The sequence below is a fragment of the Crocuta crocuta genome, unplaced genomic scaffold, assembly GCF_008692635.1.
Source record: "Crocuta crocuta isolate KB4526 unplaced genomic scaffold, BGI_CrCroc_1.0 scaffold41, whole genome shotgun sequence".
Taxonomy (NCBI): Eukaryota; Metazoa; Chordata; class Mammalia; order Carnivora; family Hyaenidae; genus Crocuta; species Crocuta crocuta.
The window spans coordinates 19582969-19588922 of record NW_027529428.1 but is presented as its reverse complement, the minus strand read 5'-3'; the positions used below and the strand labels follow the sequence as shown (position 1 = coordinate 19588922).

Genomic DNA, 5954 nt, shown 5'->3' with positions numbered 1-5954 from the left:
CCCGTCCAGCTTGTGTCCGGTTGTGGTCTCTGTACGTCTCCACCTCTGAGGAAGCTGTTGGGACGCACGCTCTCTTTGCCTCTCCCGTCCCCAGGGCTGCTCTGGGCTCCACCGGCTCCTCTCCTGGGGGGTGGGGAGGGGGGGTCTTCAAGGGCCTCCAGNGGCCTTCCTAGCGGGGAAGGGTTCCTGGGGCGCCGCGCGGGCAGGGCTGGGGGTGGGCCAGCCAGACCGCAGGGTGGGGGCCGCGATGCCGTCCCCACGACCAGGCCCCCACACTGTGCGGGTGAGCGTGGGCCACGCGACTCCGGAGGCGGTGTGAGGCCCGCAGGGAGTGAGGCTGGGAGGGGTGGGGGGGCCCCACTGGCGGCAGCTGACCATCCTCCCCGGCCCGATCCTCCCTCGGCTTGACCCTGGCTGGCAGCTTGGCCACCCACCGCTTCACACGCCCCTGCTGGTCCCTGGGCTCCAGAGACGGTGGCCTTCCTCACACTGTCACCAGAAGAGGCAAAATCACAGTGCCTGCCCACCCCCCCCACACCGGTTCTGTTCCTGATGGAGCCACATCGCCCCCTCACCAGCCCCCACAATGTGAGCACCGGGAGAGTCTGAGCTCACTTTTACAGGGATGCCTCTGCTGTCTTGGTTCCCACGCGTTCCTTTCTGGACGCACATGACGGTGTCGTGCCTGTGATGTTAAGTAACTGTGCCAAGCGCTACTCAACGAGCCGGGTACTTGCCTGCCGGGTGAAACAGGGCTTCAAGCATGTGGTGGTGGCTCTCATCACGCTTGACACTTACAGGTCTCAGCTCTGAGCTCCTGCAAGTCCGAAAAAGCACCGCCTCTCCCATGAACTGGGCCACACGCCGCCCTGGGGCCCCGGGCCCCCGGGGTCTCCCTCCTCCTCCGTGCTCCCTCCCTCCCGGAGCCACGAGCGCCCAAACCCAGGGCTTTCCTGGGAGTGCGGGAGCTCAGGTGGCCTGGATGTTTGCGCATGTGCGTCATGGGGTGACCACCTGCATATGAAAGACTGATGACGTTGAAAACACGGTTTCCACGGAGCATGCGCAGGGCCCCTGGGTTGGGGTGGACTCCGTGGCCAGATATTTAAGTTTTACCACCAAGTGTTGAAAACATACAGGACGTATTGAAAGAGGACGCAGCCAGTACCTGTGTGCAGGANCCCGCAACGCCCTTGGGGTCGGTCTCCCTGCCCTGTGTGATGGGAGCTGGGAGCTGTGCGCCCTGGGGGCTCTTGCATTCTCTGGCAGGTTGTGAACTTTATAGAAACACTTCACGTGCCCCACTCAGGGGTTCTTTGGGGACATCGTCGGGGGACCAGGGTGTGAAAGGTGGCAAGACCGACGTCATTCCTGTCCCGATTCACAGGGTTCCAGCCTCCTCTGAGCTTCAGGGAACCTCGCCGTCCACAGACCGCTCTGCTGGCTGCACGCGGCCTCTCTAATTACTGTTCATCACCTCCCGATTCTGCACCTCATGCCAAAGTCAGATGGTGCTTTTTCCCCATCTGCTGTCACAATCTGCTCAAACTGTCACATTCCGAGAGCTCTTGGGAAATCGTAGAGCCCAGAAAGGGAGACGAATGTGCCCCCACCAGACTTCCTACGGACAGTGTTCTGGTCCACAGTCCCGTCCTGGGATTCTCGGTATATACTGTCAAGTTCAGAAAACTCACTCTTTTCTCTGATGTCCATTGTGAGTGGCATAGAAGTAACTATCAAGACTCAGGCAGGACTAACTCCCAAACCTCAATATGTTCTGCTCTCTAATAAATAATATTTAATGAAGAGGCTTCTCATCTCTAGCCTCTCACAAATATTTTTAGCTGATAGAGAAAAAACTAAAGGACACGAATACCTTGGTTTGCAAGGCATAATTTGTTCCGGAAACACGCCTGTAATCCAAAGCACTTGTATATCAAAGCAAATTGCAAGAACCTCAGTTGTGATCACGTGATGTTCAGAGTCACGCACGACTTGTATCACAGACTTGTATCGCAAGATGTCACTCGTTGACCAAGTTNATTGCAAGAACCTCAGTTGTGATCACGTGATGTTCAGAGTCACGCACGACTTGTATCGCAAGATGTCACTCGTTGACCAAGTCACAATTTATCAGGAACGCCCATCTTGTGGAGCATGCACGGGAGGAGTTACTCGTAGTCCAAGCTCTCACTGTAACGGAAACTCAGAAGATTCATTCGTTCACAGCCCAAAAATATTCACACAAAAATGATTACCATACTGTAATACAAAATAATAAAGAAAATACAAAATACAGAGAAAAATAAACCAATGACCCTGCACTTGCCTTTGAAAACCTTCGTGGCTGGTGTGAGGGAGACCAGAGAGGAGGGACACTGTGTAGGAAGACTTTCACTATCACTAATGGAATCAATGTTCTCTGTTGGCTCGATGGAACCTTCTTCTGCAGGGGGGCCACTGTGTATGCTCGAGCGGACGTTGACTACAGCCCAGCGTTAATAAACTCTGGTCACACACTCCATGTGACGTAACCGGCAATAAGGCAGCAGAGGACAGGGTCTCTATCTGAAGACGGCCTGCCCGAGAAGGAAGGAAAGCTCACTCTTGTGCAGAAAAGCAAAGGACCGTCCACAGGGGCTTCAAAGTGACAAAAACCACATGAGTGCCACTGATGGGCACCTTCCAATGTTCTGAAAAACTGATCTCTACCAAACACCGTGGCCTGAGATGGAGCATGTGAGCATGGGAGATGATCACCCACAACCCCGCAGAGAGTGAAGGAGGGAGGGAGGGGGAGGGAGGGAGAGGGAGAGAGAACCACTGGCTCAGTTGTGATCAGGTGATGTTTGGTGCCATGCACCTCCTATCACAAGACATGGCTGTTCATCAAGTCAACACGTGTGAGCGTTCACGGAACAAGTCTCTCGCAGCCCAGGGTCTACTGCACGTGCTCACGCCACACACCGGAATCTGAAAGTGCAAGATGAAAACATTTCAGGAGAGATGGGGGGGGGGGGCAGCCAGCCGTCCTGGGGGGCAGCCGGCCACACCTGAGCTTCTCCGGTGTGCAGGAGGCACCTTCCTTTCTCGCCACGGAGAGCTCTGCGGAGCCACCCTGGGGACGTGCTGATGGCCAGGGTGCCCCCAGGCGGGGACAGGGGAGCCCAGCTGAGTGGGCGGGTCTGGCACAGCCCAGGTGACTGGCGGAAGCGACTACAGGTCTATTTACTGCAGAGGTTGCTGGGGAACAAATCCCGTTCAGACTGGAGCAGTCCTCCCTCCCACTGTGTTTTCCAGGGGACACGTGGCCAGGGCTTCCTCACGGCTCAGGGACCTGTCCCAGCCCCACAGCGGTCCCCTTGACCCTGCCCCGACTAGCCTGCAGGTGAGGAGGGTGCCCAGTGCCACCACCTGCAGCGCTGATCTCCGTAGGAAGGTCACCCTGCAGTGGCGTGCTGGGTCCGCTTTGGGGGCAGAAAACAGGCCCGTCCCGTGGCCTGTAAAATGCACTTTCTGGGTGAACTTGCTCAGATGGTTTGCACGTTTAATTCCATCGGGTCATTACCATCTCTAGCGCCCCGCAACTGTGAGAGTGCGGCCAGCTCAAGCTGCAAGCGTGTCCCCTCTCTTCCTGTCCCAGCCCCATTTCTATCCCCAAAGGCCGTGCTGTCCCTGAGACCAGCCAGTGGGTGGTGACCCTTGGGAGCAAGGGTCCTGCCGCTCTTTGGGGGGTTTGCTGCTTCCCCGATCCTCCGGATGCCCTGATCGGAAATGTTCCCCTTCCTCCCCCTGCACCGAGGTAGGCCCAGCACATTGGCCACAGCCTGCGGGGGCTATTCCACCAGGGCCAGGGGGCAGCCCTCTGCCTCTCTGGGGGTCCTGGATTCGAGGTGGCGGGCTCAGGGCAGCCGGGAAGGCCTCCTCCACCATGCTGTCCTTGGGGCTCGGGCTTCGACGCTAACAGCACCAGCAATTCCGAGTGCGTCTGTGCTAGGATCTTCACCCCACTCTGCAGAGGCAGGTGTCCGTGGGTCTGAGAAGGACCTGGGACGATGGTGCTCCAGGGGCACCGGGAGGGCGACAGGCTGGACCCCTCTCCCTTTGGCGTCTGAGGCTTCTCTCCTCTCCCACGAGCCGAGCAGATGAGGGAAAGCAGGTGTGCTCTGCAGATGACCTCACCCCTACCGTGAGTTCATCCCAGTGCCTCCTCGGGACCAGGCAACCTACAAGGGTCCTATGAAGGTTGTTTCGGGGACAGAAGAGAGACCGGAGTGAGGAAACGAAGGGAAGACGGCCAGTCTGCCACGCAGCCGGGGAGGAGGCCCCAGCAGGACCTGTGGCCAGGAGCCCCGAGACTGGGAAGCTCAGCCTTGCTCAGGGATTCTGCCCCCGGAGGGCCCTGCTGGACCGCCTGCTTGTCACCCGGGGCCTAGCGTCAAGGCTTTTCCGGCCAGCCTTGTGCACGCGTGAGGGGTGTGCGTCCCAGCACGGGGACAGCAGAGGGAGGCCAGCAGGCCATCTCTGGGGCCTGTCGGGAGGGGCCTGGGCCCTGCCCCGGGGCCACTGCATGGACTTGCGGCCTTTGCAGGTCCCTGCCCAGCAACCTAGCGTGCACATTTTTAGATACTCAGAAACAGTTCCGTTTCCCTGGCAGATCCAGGTCTTCACTCTCACAAGAAAAGCTGCTCTAGATATTCTTATGTGAGTCTTTGGCGGGCGGTGGGGGGCAGGCGGCACATGTTTTCATCTGTCCTGGTTAACAGGACAGGTGAGTCCCTCCTTCCAGGGAAGCCGCCAGACGCTTGCCGGTGGCCCCACCACTCACAGTCCCATCCGCGCTCGGCTTCCGGTGCCAGGCCCTGGCCAGCGCGCGTGCTGTGGGCCGCCCCAGGCCGTCCGTGCTGGGCTGACCCCCAGGGGGCGCCCCTGGCATTTCCCAACTGCATATGGCGAGAGAAGATCTCACACTCCCGGTGGCGAAACACCAGCCCAGGAGGCGCCGCCGACGGGTAGTCCGAGTCAGACCCGTCTGCACAGCGTTCTGAGCCAGATTAGCTGCAAGTTCCACGTGGAGGCTGATCCCCATTTTGGGGAGCTCCCGGAGAGGCTGTCCGTGCAGCTGGTCCTGCCTGCACCCCCGGCCTCCTCTTACCTGTGGGAGGGGGTCTGCGAGGCCATCGATGCCTCAGCGGGATCTGGTTGGGTGGACACTGGGCGGGAACTCCCTGGACCGCTTTTGTTTCGAAGACGAGTGTGCCCTGTTGGCTGTGTTGCTCACGTTTTCACGTTCTTCCCTCTCTAATCCGAACAGAATCGAGATTTGACTTTGTTTAGCAGCTCTGAACATAGACCCTGCTGGAAATGAGTCATATCTGGGACCCTCCCCACCCAACCCACACTCAGGGAAGACACTGCCCTCACTTCCTTGACCTGCCGGAAGAACCCAGTTCTACGTTTATGTAGCCGGCAGAGAGGTCTTGGCCCAGAGAAGAGAGGGTTCCCCCAGCCCTTTAGGCTACACTAGTCACAGCAATAAGGCCCCTTTCCTCTGCCGCGACTGTTCCAGGGGGTGAATGGCACCCTGCAAGGCAAAAAAAANAATCACCTGGGACTCCGTCAACTTTCCCCCTGCCCCTTCCTTCCAGTGTGGGATGTGGGTGTCACGCCTGGAGCTCTGGTAGCTATTTTGTAACAAGGAGGCGGCCGGCATGAGGGGTAAAGGTCCTCGGGCTGGGAATGCAGACAGAAGGTCAGGACGTCCCCAGCTGTGGGGTGTCTTTAGCTCCAGCCTCAGCTCTGACAAGTTCTTCTGTGACACCATTAAGTGTTGTTACTGTAAGAGTCCCTCTGACATGGGCTTTCTCACATTTGCAGCCCAAGCTTCTTATTTGGAAATAGCTTTACGAAACGTCAGCCTGAGCAGGCGTCACTTCACACAGACCTATTCGGTC

At 58.3% G+C, this 5954-nt stretch overlaps 1 long non-coding RNA gene across 1 annotated transcript; it reads right to left on the bottom strand.

Annotated features, from left to right (window-relative positions):
- Positions 1 to 2058: 2058 nt before the first annotated feature.
- On the bottom strand, positions 2059 to 5295 carry LOC144227653 (uncharacterized). The gene is made up of 3 exons (XR_013334002.1): positions 5156 to 5295; positions 2864 to 2973; positions 2059 to 2579 (listed from the first exon to the last, which is right to left on the bottom strand). It is a non-coding gene; the product is annotated as an uncharacterized LOC144227653 (long non-coding RNA).
- Between the last annotated feature and the right edge of the window lie 659 nt (positions 5296 to 5954).